At 39.7% G+C, this 17,377-nt stretch overlaps 2 long non-coding RNA genes across 4 annotated transcripts; both read right to left on the bottom strand.

Moving 5' to 3' along the window:
- Nucleotides 1–8,493: 8,493 nt before the first annotated feature.
- Nucleotides 8,494–13,063, bottom strand: LOC134070681 (uncharacterized). Of its 3 annotated transcripts, none has more exons than XR_009936953.1 (5): nt 12,214–13,063; nt 11,424–11,591; nt 9,596–9,692; nt 9,360–9,431; nt 8,494–9,257 (listed from the first exon to the last, which is right to left on the bottom strand). It is a non-coding gene; the product is annotated as an uncharacterized LOC134070681 (long non-coding RNA). The 3 variants fall into 3 exon arrangements; XR_009936954.1 differs by having other exon boundaries at nt 8,494–9,111; nt 9,196–9,257; nt 11,424–13,053; XR_009936952.1 differs by having other exon boundaries at nt 11,424–13,049.
- A 1,955-nt stretch (nt 13,064–15,018) lies between these two features.
- Nucleotides 15,019–17,126, bottom strand: LOC134070682 (uncharacterized). Its single transcript, XR_009936955.1, has 3 exons — nt 17,059–17,126; nt 16,612–16,795; nt 15,019–15,661 (listed from the first exon to the last, which is right to left on the bottom strand). It is a non-coding gene; the product is annotated as an uncharacterized LOC134070682 (long non-coding RNA).
- Between the last annotated feature and the right edge of the window lie 251 nt (nt 17,127–17,377).

Raw genomic sequence — 17,377 nt, forward strand, 5'->3', positions numbered from 1 at the left:
CGGAACCGGTGGCATTGGTCAGCATCAGGACACTGGCAGCCGTCTTGAGGGAATAGGTACCAAACAAATGATCAACACTCACCTACTGGACAGAAACAACAGAAAAACAAAGCAAACTACAAAATTATTTGACCCTTAACAGAGAATACCAATTAGCAAAATACTTAACAATAGTAAGAGACAACAACTTCAGAAAAAACATGACAAGATACAGCACCAGCAGGCTCAGCAACCACATTAATCAATACGTAGATGGGTGGCCTTGCTGTCCCTGTCAAGGTTAACCATGGTCGTGGACACCCCAACAGGCACAGTCAAGGGGCAGGATGCAATATACAATGAAGAGAGAGTGGGAATAGCGCAGTATCAGTATCAGTATCAGTATGAGGTTTAAGATTAAATATAAATATAGTGCAAGGCAGTACAAAGCAAAGATGATGTCTTAATAACAATATTGTTATATTGTAATATTGTCCTCTATCCAAAAGGCATCAAGACGCTTTGGCCCTAAATATAAAAAAGATTGCGATTATACACTGTCAGGCTAAAAATACCCTGCCACTGATACTGCTTCAAGTAGCACGGCTGGCCCTCCTGTTTTGCACCTGGCTCCTTTTTCTGTTCAAACCTTTAATTGTGACGAAAGCATGACCCACCTTCCTGCAAACTTTGAGTCAGAATTAATGACAAGTTACATTTATATACATTTATATAGCACCTTTCTCAAACCCAAGGTGGATTAAACACTTATCTGAATCTGATTCTCAATCTGATCTCTTGCTGATTTCAGATTCGGATACATTCATCCAAAAACTGTAACAACCTGTTCACCATAGTATGGGATTGGGAATGTGTACTGGGGTCTTGTCATCTACCATGTCTGTTAGATAACATTACATTACATTTGGCTGACACTTTTTAACCAAAACGACATAGATGACACTTTGCAACACAAAATTAAAAATGAAACAACTACCAACAACACAACACCGAATAACAATACAGTGCATTGCTTTGTATACACTGTGATAAAATGAAGAGTAAAAAGAAGCCATTATCCGTTACAATGAGATGCTTTTGTCCAAAGCGACATACAAACAAAACAACAGAATAATTACATTTAGCAGTTGATCATACTACAGTGTTGACTAAAGAGAATAGCTACTTAAACAATAAATAGTGTCAATATAAGCAATCCAATGAAAATAAAACAATGGCTAAATGATAATTGATGATGAATGATTTTATTGGGTGGGCACTACATTATTGGCACAAGTCCAGGACTTCTTCCACGTCCGACCACTGAAAACAGAAATAAATGTGTTGGCTAAGGATAAGTAATTTGGTAATTTGGTTTGCAGGATCTTTAAGGGAAATAAATAATTTTGGGTATGACATCTTGGAACTTACCAGGAGGGGCATGGATGCCACTTCATGAGAAACTCCTTGACCCCCTTGGAAGAAATTGAGTAAATGAATAAATAAACATATACATATACACTTTATTGCCAAAACTATTTGTGCACCTGCCTTGGGTCACATATGAACTTCAGTCACATCCCATTGTTAAGTCATAGGGTTCAATATGATGTCCGTCCACCCTTTCCAAAATACCCAAGAAAGTATTGGGTCACTTACCTTGACTCACATTTGAACTTAACTGACGTCTCATTCGTAATGACATTGACCTTTTGCAGCTATAACAGCCTCAACTCTTCTGAGAAGGCATTCCACAAGGTTTAGGAGTGTAATTATGGGAATTTTTTTACCATTCTTCCAGAAGCGCATTTGTGAAGTCACACACTGATGTTGGACGAGGAGACTGCCTCTCAGTCTCTGCTCTAATTCATCTCAAAGGTGTTCTATTGGGTAGAGGTCAGGACTCTGTGTAGGCCAGTGAAGTGGCCATCCCCAAACTGTTACCAAAGTTGGGAGCATGGAATTGTCCAACATCTCTTGGTTAATGCTGAAGCATTCTGAGTTCCTTTCACTGGAACTAAGGGGCCAAGCCGAGTTTGGGGATGACCTGTAACTGTAACCATACTGTAACCATACTGTAACTGTAACCATACTGTAACCTGTAACCATAACTGTGCACCAGTGCACAAAGCAAGGTCCACAAAGCAAGGTCCACAAAGACATAGGTCCAAAAAGACATGGATGACAGAGTTTGTTGAACTTGACTGCAACTCAATAGAACACCTTTGGGATGAATGAGAGCAGAGACTGAGAGCCAGTCTCCTCGTCCAACACCAGTGCGTGATGTGACAAATACACAAAAATGGTAAAAAAATTCCCATGAACGTTGTGGAAAGCCTTCCCAGAAGAGTTGAAGCTGTTATAGCTGCAAAGAGTGGACCGACATGATATTACACCCTATGGATTAACAATGGGATGTCACTTACAGTAAGTCTCATGGCAGGTAACCTCAAGGCAGGTACAGTACCTGTCACAATAACTTAATTATATGAAAATGACCACAGTAACCTCGATATCGGCTACCTGTTGTTTACGTTTGCGTCATAGATCTTCATCACATGTTTTGTAGATTTGCTTTTAAAACAGCTGCTAACTAGTTTCAAATTCCTTTCCTTGTATGCAATTACACTTCTGCTACCAACCTTTTTAGATCTCTGGCCAACCACAACACCTGTGAAAATGTCTTGTCCACAGTGGGGACAATCTGAAATAAAAGAATGCCTTGTGAGTATGCATTGTGAGTATGCATCCTACTGGAAAGCAAACTGATCAACTAACTGCAGAAATCAACAATATTTCAATCAAAGGATGATGCTAAAATAATATCTATTTGGCAACATGAAGTTTCTTCAATTAATCAGTTCTGCTACAGTATATTTACAACACCAAATCAGAAAAAGTCGGGACGTTATGTATACAGAATGTGATAATGTACTAATCTTGTAAACCTACAGTATATTTAACTGCAAAAAGGACAAACGCATATCAACATATCAAAGGACTAGTTCATGGAAAACATATTTTCATTTAGAATGTAATACTAATTTACACTAGCATTTGTGAATTGACTATCAAACTGTGCTCATTGACAATGTTTGTTTTTCCTGAGTCCAAACAATGAGGTCTAGTGCAATGAGCAAGTGATTTGTTTTTATTTGCATTTTACACAATGTCCCAAATTTCTCTGATTTGGGGTTGCATTAGTTCGGAATTATTTTTATGCCTCCCTACCATTATCTCTTGTCTTTCTCTTCCTGGTGGAGAGAGATGGGGAAGGCGGTGTGGGAGCAGAGAGGGTGGAGGAGGTCAGGGTGGGAGTAGAGAGAGTGGGAGCAGAGAGGGTGGAGGAGGTCAGGGTGGGAGTAGAGAGAGTGGGAGCAGAGAGGGTGGAGGAGGTCAGGGTGGGAGTAGAGAGAGTGGGAGCAGAGAGGGTGGAGGAGGTCGGGCTGGGAGTAGAGAGAGTGGGAGCAGAGAGGGTGGAGGAGGTCGGGCTGGGAGTAGAGAGAGTGGGAGCAGAGAGGGTGGAGGAGGTCGGGGTGGGAGTAGAGAGAGTGGGAGCAGAGAGGGTGGAGGAGGTCGGGCTGGGAGTAGAGAGAGTGGGAGCAGAGAGGGTGGAGGAGGTCGGGGTAGGCGGGGTGGGAGAAGGTCCAGTGAGACTCTCTGAAAGGAAATTATATAATGTAAGTAGTGCAAGTAGTGGAAGATTCCAACTCACTGAAATGGCTAAAAACAGTCATACAGCTTACGTTTCAGGAGACCGCCATATACGTCTTTGATGGCCTCCATTGCTCTCTCCTCCTCCTCGGTGACCACCGGTCGTGGACAGAGCACCTCTGCCACAAACTCCCCATGCTTGTCCTTCTTCCCCAAGACGAGCATGGGGTAATACCCCAATGCCGTGAATTTATGGAGCTGTAAGAGAAAATGGTTAGGCACCCATTATATTTGTTGGTTTAGCAACGTATAAGGAGAAGAGGAGAAACAGAGCATTCCATTGTTACCAAATAAATTGATCCTTCTGTTTTATAAAAACAGACAAAGTGACAAACAAATAATAATGTCATATAGCTTAGGCTACCATTACTGTCGTAATGGTACTTACTTCAACTCCCACGATGGACACCACCTGGTCACGAAGAGGTGAACCTGCATCATACCCCTCCCCCTCCATTCCTCCCACTTGTTTGTCTGTATCCAGTAGTCAGGTGAAAATGCAGCTGAGGAGACTAAACCAGAACAAGGCCCCAGGTCCTGATGGTATCAGCCCAAGAGTACTGAAGGTCTGTGCGGAACAGCTCTGGGGTATTCTGCAGCACCTTTTTAACATCAGCCTTAGCCAGGGGAGAGTGCCTATGTTGTGGAAGACATCCTGCCTTGTTCCGGTCCCAAAGAGACCTTCTCCATCTACCCTCAACGACTACAGACCAGTTGCCTTAACATCACACATTATGAAAGTACTGGAGAGAATGGTCTTGGCCCATCTGAGACCACAGGTCTACATGGACCTACATGGACCCATTACAATTTGCATACCGTCCAAAGGTGGGTATTGAGGATGCCTTAATCTACCTGCTCCATAGAACACACTCTCACCTGGACAGTACTGACAGCACTGTGAGGATCATGTTCTTTGATTTCTCAAGTGCTATGCTGCAAAGAGAAGCTGCAAAGGATGCATGCAAGTAGACACCTCCACAACTTCATGGATCACTGACTACCCGACTGAAAGACCACAGGTTGTGAGACTGAAAGGGTGTGTGTCTGAGCAGGTAGTTAGTAACATACTGTAGGACCACCACAAGGGACTGTGCTGTCTCCTTTTCTCTTGCTGATGTCTGGATTACACAAAGTTACAATAATGAAAATAATAACAACAGCTGCACTTACTAAAAGATTGGCAGAGTTGAAGAGCTTGGGAGTGTTCCTCCCTCGCAGCATCATCTCTGCCCACTCCGGAGTGACTTTATCTTTGGCCTTCTGTAGGGCCTTCTTCATTTCCTGCCCGGCGCCACAATTTGGGCAGGATTTACTGCCAACGAACAACCTCCCTTGGCACCCACTGCACAATTTAATTGTTGACATTGTTCTCTTAAAAAAAAAAAAAAAAGCACAGGTGGATACATAGTAAGAATATCTTCCAATGTAGGGGTGTACGTGTTGCTCCACATACAGAAACAGTAACATTAAAAGAGTAGTAAGAATAAGTTTATGTGCAGCATGAATAATATCAATTAAATATAAATGATAGTAAGTGTATGTTAACAGGATACATTATAAGAAAAAGTTACTGAATATGGATTATTATGAGCCATATAGGCATATACAATATGTACATGTGCAGTGTGGTAACAGAAACAGCAACATTAAAAGAGCAGTACGAATAAGTATAATATGTACAGTAATGTGCAGTACCATACCATTGTAGTGCAGAAACAGTAACATTAAAAGAGTAGTAAGAATAAGTTTATGTGCAGCATGAATAATATGAATTAAATAGAAATAATATAAATATGTGCAGTGTAATAGCAGTTACTTTATTAGAGCAGAATAAATAATAGCATGTACCATTATGATAGTAAAGGTGTGTTAACAGGATACATTATAAGAAAAAGTTAATGAATATGGATAATCTGTATGAACCATAAAGGCATGTACAATATGTACAGGTAAGTGCAGTGTGGTAACAGAAACAGCAACATTGAAAGAGCAGTAATAATTAGTAAAATACTGTATGTACAGGTAAGTGCAGTGTGGTAACAGAAACAGCAACATTGAAAGAGCAGTAATAATTAGTAAAATATGTACAGGTAAGTGCAGTGTGGTAACAGAAACAGCAACATTGAAAGAGCAGTAATAATTAGTAAAATATGTACAGGTAAGTGCAGTGTGGTAACAGAAACAGCAACATTGAAAGAGCAGTACTAATTAGTAAAATATGTACAGGTAAGTGCAGTGTGGTAACAGAAACAGCAACATTGAAAGAGCAGTAATAATTAGTAAAATATGTACAGGTACTGTAAGTGCAGTGTGGTAACAGAAACAGCAACATTAAAAGAGCAGTAATAATAAGTGAAATGAGCAGTGTGGGCATAAGCCAGAAAACAGTATGTGCAGAAACAAATGTGCAGAAACAGTAACGTTAAAAGAGTAGTAAGAATACGGGTTTGTGCTATTACAGTATGTACATCTGTAAATAGATAGAATACTATGGTATAGAGGGGTCAAGGTAAGAATAAGTGTCACTGGATACGGGACTGGACCACTGAATGCAGTAACTATTGAGTCTATTTGATGATAGCCGTTAGTGGTTGAGGTCAGATCATCCACCAGACACATTCGAAGACTTGCTGAACCACGCCATCAGCTGACTTTATGTCATTATTCATGAATCACTTGTGGGTCAGCAGGGTGAATCTATGCTCTGCTCAAAGGACTCCAGGTCCAGGTCCAGGATCCAATTACAGATGGCCTTCTTCACCATAGTGACATCACCTGAACAAAGGTGTTGAAGGCCGATCTGAAGCTTATAAAAAAGACTATTTGTTGTCTCTATCCTCTCTTGTCCTTGGTACTCTGCAGCTCTCTTCACTCATCTCTTTCCAAATATTGCTTTAAAAATGTTCACTTTGTGGAAATTTTCCTCTTTCCTCTCTGACTGCTCTGACCTGTCATCATCCTGCTAAAGGCACTCTAGACCTAAACCCTGTCCAAAAGCATCAGATCAACATCAGTTATATATAACTACAGTACATACAGTATATATACACACACACACACACACACACACACACACACGGGAAGTATTTCAGATAGCCTACATAAAAAGCAGTCTCTATCATTCTCATGAGTAATTTTAGTCATGCAAAATTATCAAGTAAATCAACCTGAACATGATTTATCTTAACCTTTATCTGGATGACCATAATCTTATATTGTCAGTAACGGGGCGGGGGGCTATGTTGAATTTATTCTGATACATTTCGAGTAGGCCTATCAAAGTCGGGTATTTCGTATTTTATTTCCAAATACATTGTGATGTATGACCGAGCTGAATAATGTACCCTATTGTCTTTTACTGAATTAGTATGTTATGTTCTAGTTAGTAAGCAAAATAGGGAGGGACATAGACGTATGGACGTATGGACGTATGTCTATGGGGAGGGACCATATGACTCGGAGATCGTGCCAGAATCCCGCGCCATAGGACCACGCATTCGATCCTAGGAGGCAACCGCATGAATGAATGACTAAATGCGGTAGCCTAGCATATTGCAACGTACGTCATAGACAGTAATAATGCAAGAATTGTAGGCTGCTAGCATGGTCTAGCATGGTCTAGAGTCAGATTTATGTTAGAATTTGGAGACATTTACTAATCTTGAACACTGATATTGGGTTCAAGTTAAAATGTATCGTCACAATGCAGGGTGGGCTAATAGCAATGCGTCCGATAACAGCTGGCCACAAATTGCATTGTAGTTATATTAAATTATAAATGAATTATTCTGCCCTCCCCAAAACCGATTGTTATACGGTATCCTACTGTAGATATTAAAATGCACAGAAAACTATATCACATCGCATTTTGTGGCTTTGAGCATGTAGAAAATAAACTTGAACCATTGAACTTGAACTTACCGCTTATTCTGAATGTGAATGAAAGGTTATGACGTCAAGAAGACCGGAATTGACTTAAATTGACTGAATTAAAGACAAGTCTCGAAGAGATAAATACGTTAAATCAATTGTTTACTGTGAAATATATTCCAAATGTTGTTAAACATAGATACATTAAATAAGTTGAGATAAATGTTTAGGTGAAATGTCCGCAAATATACCTAAAATTCAATCTAAATTTGATGAACTCTGACCCCTTTGTCTGAATAAGACATAGACGGGCTCTTCTTATGGTTATGGTGATCTGATTTAGCAAACGCTTTTGTCCAAAGTGGCTTACTATTAAAAAAAAAAAAGACATTTAACAGAGTTAAAATGTTGGTTCATAAATGCTGTTCATAAAGGAACACAACAATAATAAACTAGAACTAGTCAATGATCGATAGCCTAATGAAAATAAACAAATACCATAATATACAAACCACAATAAGTACCACTTAATTAATTAAAAAAAAAGTATGCCACAATAAGCACCACTTAATTAATCAAATGGATTGGGTCTTTAGACCCATCTTGAAAGACCCAACACTATCACAGAAATGGAGAGCACTGGGTGACTCAGTCCACCAATGAGGAATCATTGAGGACAGTAATTGAATAGTCTTGAATTAAAGCAACAATAATGTTTTTAGGACTGAAATGTCTTGATCAGCTTGTTTTGAATATATATTGATTTTAGAGAGAGCATGTGTGGTATTGCTAGACCCCTAATCAGTACTAGTCATTGTAGATTGTGAAACCAACCAATTAAGGGTATTGAAATAGTTATTGTGCATTTAACCCACAACATCCCAGTCCCAACAAAAAAAGAAAATAAAGAATTGCTCTGCCACACACTGACTTTTTACTCACATTTTATTGAGAGCGAACAACGCATTTCGCACAAAGCGTCCCAGGTATGGTCTGAGCTCACAGGTGTCTTTTAATTACCTTCATCACATGACCAGTTGTTTTTAAAGTAAATTTTTTGAATGCCAATATATAATATAATATTCCCCTAAACAATTAGGCTAAGACAATTAAATACATAGTCCACATCCACAACTTTATCTATACAATATATACATAAACCATCATCAAATATCATAAAATATATACAAAAGTCACATGAGAGTTTTGTAGACCCTTATAAGTCACAGGTTCATCAAATGTGTCCACAATTTGACCTTAGTTGTGTTTACACTGAATTATAATAAAAAGCAATTTCATTACATCCACTTTACTCTCGTACTGTGGAGGACCTCTAGAATATAACCATATGTGCCACTTTTGCATAGATGTTTTTAGTTAGATGAAAAACTAGAAAATCTCAAGGTATAGCTGACTGCCGCAGAGTGCCTGAAAAGGCCCCATACCTCCAAGTGTTAACATACCGTCACTGACTGAAGTGAGAGGCAACTCCTTAGGCCACCAAGGCAGCCTGTATTCCTCAGCATATTTGGGCCTTGATAAACCCTGAATTAGTGTTGAGGTAGAAAGGTGTTAAAGTGTGATCCAGCTTTAAATAAGGAAAATGAAAACATAGAATGCCAGTCATACCATGGCACTGATGTTGGGGTCAATATAGGTGGGTATACCGGCGGTCTCACTCCCCAAAGCATCTGTAAAACAGTACACAGTTGTCATTAAAAACAAATGTTAAGGTTCCATGTTTGAACTTCAAGAAAGGATTGACACAGAAAGAAACTTTCATTTACACATACCACTTGACACGTGTCTATTTGTGTAGAGGGTAACCAGCTCGTCCTCTCCTCTGTCCAAAAGGCCTCAAGATGCTTAAATAAACGGTAACAGAAAAAATGCAATTACCAATTCTGTTTGTGTCAATATAATGTCAATCATAACTCAGGGCCATACTAAAATAACGGTTCTTCCATTGAATGTCATCTTCGATAGATCTTATCATTGAAATGCTGTTGAATAAACACATTACACATACCTGTAAAACTGCAAGTGAGTGACCCACGACTGAAGTCCACCCACACGGAAAATGCCAGGGGTGCTCCAGTCTCCCCTGCACGGCACCAATTCTTCATCTGAAAAAAACAAAACATGAATTAGGACATGTCCCATCTTCGTGCAAACTTTTATCCACATAGATCAGTTCAGGTGGGGGTATTTTGCGTATTGGTGAATGACATACATACATATGACATTTTGAGCTCCAACATGGAGGGAAAGCAATTTGAGGCATGCAAACCATGTATTTTCTGAAAGCCTGTCAGTTGTAGATGTGAATTAAGATGAATCAGGACATGTCCCACCTTCCTGCAAACCTTTGTCCACATAGATGTACAGGTGGGTGTATTTTGCATATTCGTGAATGAAGCGTACATTACACATTTTGAGCTCCAAAATGGAAGGAAAGCAATTTGAGGCATGCAAACAATATATTTTCTGAAAGCCTGGTTTTAGGGTGTAACATGAGGACAGATCACATTATGTATTATCACATTAATATATTTTTGGATGCTTGTGATATGTAGATGCCATTTAAGCAGTGTTGGGAGTAACAAATTACAAAAGGGTAATATGTAACTCGGTACAAAGGTCAGTAACGCAAGTTACATTGCAATTAAGTGGTGTTTTGTTTTTATACAATCGCCACTCGAGATCAGTAGAGGAGACACAACAGATAAAGGCCTAGAACGTTTTTTTTTTACTTGTAAAAGATGGCTGAAGCTGAAGCAGGCTCGATGTCGGACAGGACATGTTCAAGATGGACATACTTTCACTACTTTCAGTTTGTTAGAGACAAAGATATGAGGATGGGACATAGTAAATGCACTTTAAGTGTGAAACTAAAAGATCTACCTCACGCAATAGGACAAGTAATTTCACAACACGTTAAGAGCGATACCAGGCTAACATAAGGCCTACGTGAGTAAAAAGAATGCAGACTGAGGACGAGTGGAGACTATTCAAAGCAGCTAAGATCCCGTTCCGCGATGCCACTTGAACCTCAAGAAGTAAGGAGACTTGTGGAAGAGTAGCCTATGGTTGACGATATGCATCCGCTGTCAGCAGTGGAGTCTCCAGCTTTTAGCAAGACCTCCGTCCAGACTAGCAATGACAAGGCAAGGTGTTGTTGCCTCAACAGGTTGTCACTGCTGTAAATAACAACATCATGTCAATCTGTGATCTAGACAAAAACGTCTCTTAAACACAATAAACATTAGCAATAAATATAGTTGCCTCAAGTCTCCTTACTTCCTGAAGTTCAAGTGGAATAGAAATGCAAAAAAAAGTGTATCTTGTCAGGTCTTTGCTTTAGGTTACAATATAGTGGGCACTGTAATGAGTAGGCTAGGTCTTAAGTTACCGTATCTCTAGTGCAATTTATTAGACTTAAACCCTTTGTCGGTTTCAAAAAATTCTGCCTATGATTGAGCTGGATCAAGCATCATAAGCTACATAAATATATATACAGTATATATATATATATATATATATATATATATATATATACATATACATATATATATATATTAAAGTTTATATGAAAGTAACTAAAAAGTAATGCAGTAGTAGTGTAATGCTTTACAATTCAGAGACAGTAATATTGCAGTGTAACATTGAAGTAACTTGCCAAACACTGCATCTAAGGCTTATTACTAAGTTGTATTCCACCCTTCTATGTGCTTGATAACACCATCTGTCAGGAGGACGTTGACGTTTTCATTGACAAATACTTTTGAATAAAACTGAGGAGAGAGCCTTCAAGTTCTGGCAGCATTTGAAGACAAGTTGACCCCACATCATATTACTTCAAAGCCTTGGAGAGCCAGGGATTCAACACGGAGAGGAGTCCCCTCATCCAGATGGTGCTAAGGCTCCAGCAGGAAGCAAGTGGCGGAACCGGTGGCATTGGTCAGCATCAGGACACTGGCACCCGTCTTGGGGGAATAGGTACCAAACAAATGATCAACACTCACCTACTGGACAGAAACAGCAAAAAAACAAAGCAAACTACAAAATTATTTGACCAAAATACTTAATAGTAAGAGACACCAACCAACACCAACCAAACCATGAGAAGATACAGGCTCAGCAACCACATTAATCAATTCACACGACACACACACACACACACACACACACACACACACACACACACACACACACACACACACACACACACACACACACACACACACACACACACACACACACACACACACACACACACACACACACACACACACACACACACACACACACACACACACACACACACACACACACACACACACACACACACACACACACACACACACACACACACACAGTAGCAGCATTCCACTGGATTTATAGCTATAAAGTAGCTTTTGGATGTGTGTGCGGTACTCTTTTGCATATTTAACTCAAAGCAGTCTTCTTTGGCATAAAACCGCTTCAATAAATATGCTAGTTCATATAGAATGTGTTAAGACAATGGCAGCATGTTTCGGCCATCACCTAGACCTTCATCCTGGAAAGATTTATGTCTTATCAAAATTATGTAAAAAATAATTGAGTATACAATGATGAATGATGTGTAGCCTATACAAGCTGGACCTGTCATAAATGAGGACATCATCTTTTTCTCCCTGAAGAGCAGCCCAGACGTCCTGTTGCAGGGGACTCTGTTGATAGACAGGGATCCCTTCGGCTGCCTTCTTCTTCAGCTCCCCGTACATGGCTCTGGATTGGGCCTCTTGCTCATTCACAATCATGAATGACACATTGACACTATAAAGTAGCTTTTGCATGTCTTTACAAATTTCAAATGCAATGTGAAACATTGAATAATATTGAATAATATAGAATAATAATTGCATTTAGTCATTAATTTCCCTCGTATCTACAATTTGAGAGGTTACATTTTGTGTGGGTTACACAAATATGTTGTTAGAGCTAAGAGTTGGATATAAAATATAACCAACGAGAACAATAATTCATTAAGCTAATTACCACGTAGGATGTGTGGTTGTTGAGTAGGCTTCGACACAAAAAACAAACTATTATTGAATTTGAGGGACGACGTTTCCTACATTTCTCTATATGGACAAATAGCTTATACACCGTGCTGGTGAATAGATAAATGATACTATAGATAGAGGAAAAACTCAGAAGCTTAGAAATTTAATTAATTTGTCTATATTAGGCTACACCACTAGTTATTTATTTTAACGAAACTTATTTCTGAATAAAAAAAAAATATTTTGACAGCTGGCCGTGCAACGCTGGGATACGTACACCTAGGTACCATAAGTCATATATTTTCTGAAAGCTCTTAAAGAATAGATGTCATTTAATGTATGCAGAGCCATATCTCACTCTTCTACATGCAAAAGAACTGACCTCATACGTGGTAGGCGCCTATGACAAACTGAGCAGCTGAACTCACATTCAGTACATTTTGAGGTGTAACGCTGGGATACGTACACCTAGGTACCATAAGTCATATATTTTCTGAAAGCTCTTAAAGAATAGATGTCATTTAATGTATGCAAAGCCATATCTCACTCTTCTACATGCAAAAGAACTGACCTCATACGTGGTCGGCGCGTATAACAAACTGGCCAGCTGAACTCACAGTCAGTACATTTTGAGGTGCAATGCTGGGATACGTACACCTAGGTACCATAAGTCATATATTTTCTGAAAGCTCTTAAAGAATAGATGTCATGTAATGTATGCAAAGCCATATCTCACTCTTCTACATGCAAAAGAACTGAACTCATACGTGGTAGGCACGTATAACAAACTGGCCAGCTGAACTCACAGTCAGTACATTTTGAGGTGCAATGCTGGGATACGTACACCTAGGTACCATAAGTCATATATTTTCTGAAAGCTCTTAAAGAATAGATGTCATTTAATGTATGCAAAGCCATATCTCACTCTTCTACATGCAAAAGAACTGAACTCATACGTGGTAGGCGCCTATGACAAACTGGCCAGCTGAACTCACAGTCAGTACATTTTGAGGTGCAACGCTGGGATACGTACACCTAGGTACCATAAGTCATATATTTTCTGAAAGCTCTTAAAGAATAGATGTCATTTAATGTATGCAAAGCCATATCTCACTCTTCTACATGCAAAAGAACTGACCTCATACGTGGTAGGCACGTATAACAAACTGGCCAGCTGAACTCACAGTCAGTACATTTTGAGGTGCAACGCTGGGATACGTACACCTAGGTACCATAAGTCATATATTTTCTGAAAGCTCTTAAAGAATAGATGTCATTTAATGTATGCAAAGCCATATCTCACTCTTCTACATGCAAAAGAACTGAACTCATACGTGGTAGGCGCCTATGACAAACTGGCCAGCTGAACTCACAGTCAGTACATTTTGAGGTGCAACGCTGGGATACGTACACCTAGGTACCATAAGTCATATATTTTCTGAAAGCTCTTAAAGAATAGATGTCATTTAATGTATGCAAAGCCATATCTCACTCTTCTACATGCAAAAGAACTGACCTCATACGTGGTAGGCACGTATAACAAACTGGCCAGCTGAACTCACAGTCTGTACATTTTGAGGTGCAACGCTGGGATACGTACACCTAGGTACCATAAGTCATATATTTTCTGAAAGCTCTTAAAGAATAGATGTCATTTAGTGTATGCAAAGCCATATCTCACTCTTCTACATGCAAAAGAACTGAACTCATACGTGGTAGGCCCGTATAACAAACTGGCCAGCTGAACTCACAGTCAGTACATTTTGAGGTGCAACGCTGGGATACGTACACCTAGGTACCATAAGTCATATATTTTCTGAAAGCTCTTAAAGAATAGATGTCATTTAATGTATGCAAAGCCATATCTCACTCTTCTACATGCAAAAGAACTGAACTCATACGTGGTAGGCGCGTATAACAAACTGGCCAGCTGAACTCACAGTCAGTACATTTTGAGGTGTAACGCTGGGATACGTACACCTAGGTACCATAAGTCATATATTTTCTGAACGCTCTTAAAGAATAGATGTCATTTAATGTATGCAAAGCCATATCTCACTCTTCTACATGCAAAAGAACTGAACTCATACGTGGTAGGCACGTATAACAAACTGGCCAGCTGAACTCACAGTCAGTACATTTTGAGGTGCAATGCTGGGATACGTACACCTAGGTACCATAAGTCATATATTTTCTGAAAGCTCTTAAAGAATAGATGTCATTTAATGTATGCAAAGCCATATCTCACTCTTCTACATGCAAAAGAACTGAACTCATACGTGGTAGGCCCGTATAACAAACTGGCCAGCTGAACTCACAGTCAGTACATTTTGAGGTGCAACGCTGGGATACGTACACCTAGGTACCATAAGTCATATATTTTCTGAAAGCTCTTAAAGAATAGATGTCATTTAATGTATGCAAAGCCATATCTCACTCTTCTACATGCAAAAGAACTGAACTCATACGTGGTAGGCACGTATAACAAACTGGCCAGCTGAACTCACAGTCAGTACATTTTGAGGTGCAATGCTGGGATACGTACACCTAGGTACCATAAGTCATATATTTTCTGAAAGCTCTCAATGAGTAGATGTCATTTAATGTATGGAAAGCCATATCTCACTCTACTACATGCAAAAAACTGACCTCATGCGTGGTAGGTGCATGTCTTAGGGCATTTTTTTGGTTATTTAATATATTTTTCCAGTAAAAAAATAAATAAAAAAAGTATTAGTTGTCAGACCATTAGCATTTTCTGAAACATCAGTCTATGCACTAATAAAATATGTATTTTATTTGAGACAACAACCATATCTACAACTATATCTACCATAGCAAAACCACAGTAAAAGCAATGTAAAAGCAATGTAAAAGTCATGTAAAATACCTGCCGATTGTCCTCTGTATCCACCCGCTGCAGAAGACCATGATGTGGGTTAGCACATCCTAACCCGAGGATGCGCTCCATAACACAGCTGTTAATGGAAGCAAGGACTGAGGTGTCAAGGCCAGCATGTTTCAGCCTCTTCAGGAAAACACACCTGTGACAAAGATGGGAGACACACAAGAGGTTCACAATAGAACATGAATAATTTATTTACAATAATCAAATATAACAAAAACTTTATAGATCTACTAAGGATAAAGAATAACACAACCAATTCCAACAACTAATAGACTTAGGCCGGCATCAGGGGAGAGAGCGAACAACTGCAGCTCCATGGATTTAAAAGGTTGGCCTACACCGGGCCCTTGGTGCAGGCCAATCAGCAGCCAGCCCGTTTCCTCTCCAACGGCCTGAAACTCAGACGGTATCTGCTATCTACCATAGCAAAACCACAGTAAAAGCAATGTAAAAGGGACTGGTCGGGGATCGAACCGGTGTGTGTTGCCGGTTCGATCCCCGACCAGTCCCATGCCCTTGAGCAAGGCACCTAACCCCTCACTGCTCCCCGAGCGCGGCTGGTTGGGCAGGCAGCTCACTGCTCTGGGTTAGTGTGTGATTCACCTCACTGTGTGTTCAAGGTGTGCTGTGTGTGTTCACTAATTCGGTTAAATTGGGTTAAATGCAGAGACTGAATTTCCCTCACGGGAAATGGACCAAGGACCTATGAAAACATGATGAAATGAAAAGAAAAAACTAAATAAATATAGAAAACATTGCAGAGCCATCCCTATACAACACATCAGGCCACTTTTCTTTCCTTTTTCATTTTATCACAACTATTCATTGACATATATTGTATATAGGTGAGACAAGGATAAACTGTTGTGGGTTGGGGAGGTCTTGATGATTTATGATGCAGTGAAGTGGGGGAGTTAGGTTAAGGTGGGGTAAGGAGGGCAGTCAGGTGTGTGTGTGTGTGTGTGTGTGTGTGTGTGTGTGTGTGTGTGTGTGTGTGTGAGTTAAGATGTCTGTGTGTTGTGCACGAAGAGATGTGGGATATGTAAAGTGCTGCAGTTGGGATAGATAAAAAGACGAATGACTTACCCCACTGTGGCTCTCGCTCCATCATGCGTTTCCGCTTTCTTGTGTTTGCATGTGTCACATGACAGCTCATGGCATTTTCCCGGTCACACAGGGCAGACTGCTGCCAGCTGTTGTCTTTGCACGTAGGCTAGTAGTAGACGTGATGTCCTTGATTTCTTCCACTTGCAACAGTTGGAATTAGCGGCTGAGAGAGAGCATGATTTTAAATGATCATGCAAAAAATACATACTTTTGCAACAATTTACCAGGGCTGCCGCTGACCACAACATCACCCTAACGAGTGCCTTCTGTAAGGCTAGCATAATGATAATTGAGCTCATGTTCAAAAGACTAACTCAACAAGCTACGGCAAATGAGCAGGCAAGAATAAATAAGCAAACATCGGAAGTAATTAGAAAAGCATGAAAGTAAACAAACAACAAAATACATATTTTTGCGTCTACTTACAACAGGCAGAGAGAGGTTTATTTTATCAACATGGGCAGTAGGCCTACCAGCAAGCAACAAGCTGACAGTGTCGCAAAGTGATGACATCAGGAAACGTCAAAGTGTCGAAATGTCTAAGATGAATTAACTTGACATTCGCCACGAAGGAATATTTCATTATGAAGGCTATATAAAATCGTTATCTTGATCGCCCTCCAAATACACAAATGCTGGCTTTATTAGTGGCCCTCAATTTTTAAAAGAAACTAAAACATGGGTCAAAACTTTAAAAAACGCTGATTTCTAAAAATGTATTACAAACGTAAACCCTTGGCATCAT

This window comes from Sardina pilchardus, chromosome 22 (assembly GCF_963854185.1).
Source record: "Sardina pilchardus chromosome 22, fSarPil1.1, whole genome shotgun sequence".
In the NCBI taxonomy this organism is placed as follows: domain Eukaryota; kingdom Metazoa; phylum Chordata; class Actinopteri; order Clupeiformes; family Clupeidae; genus Sardina; species Sardina pilchardus.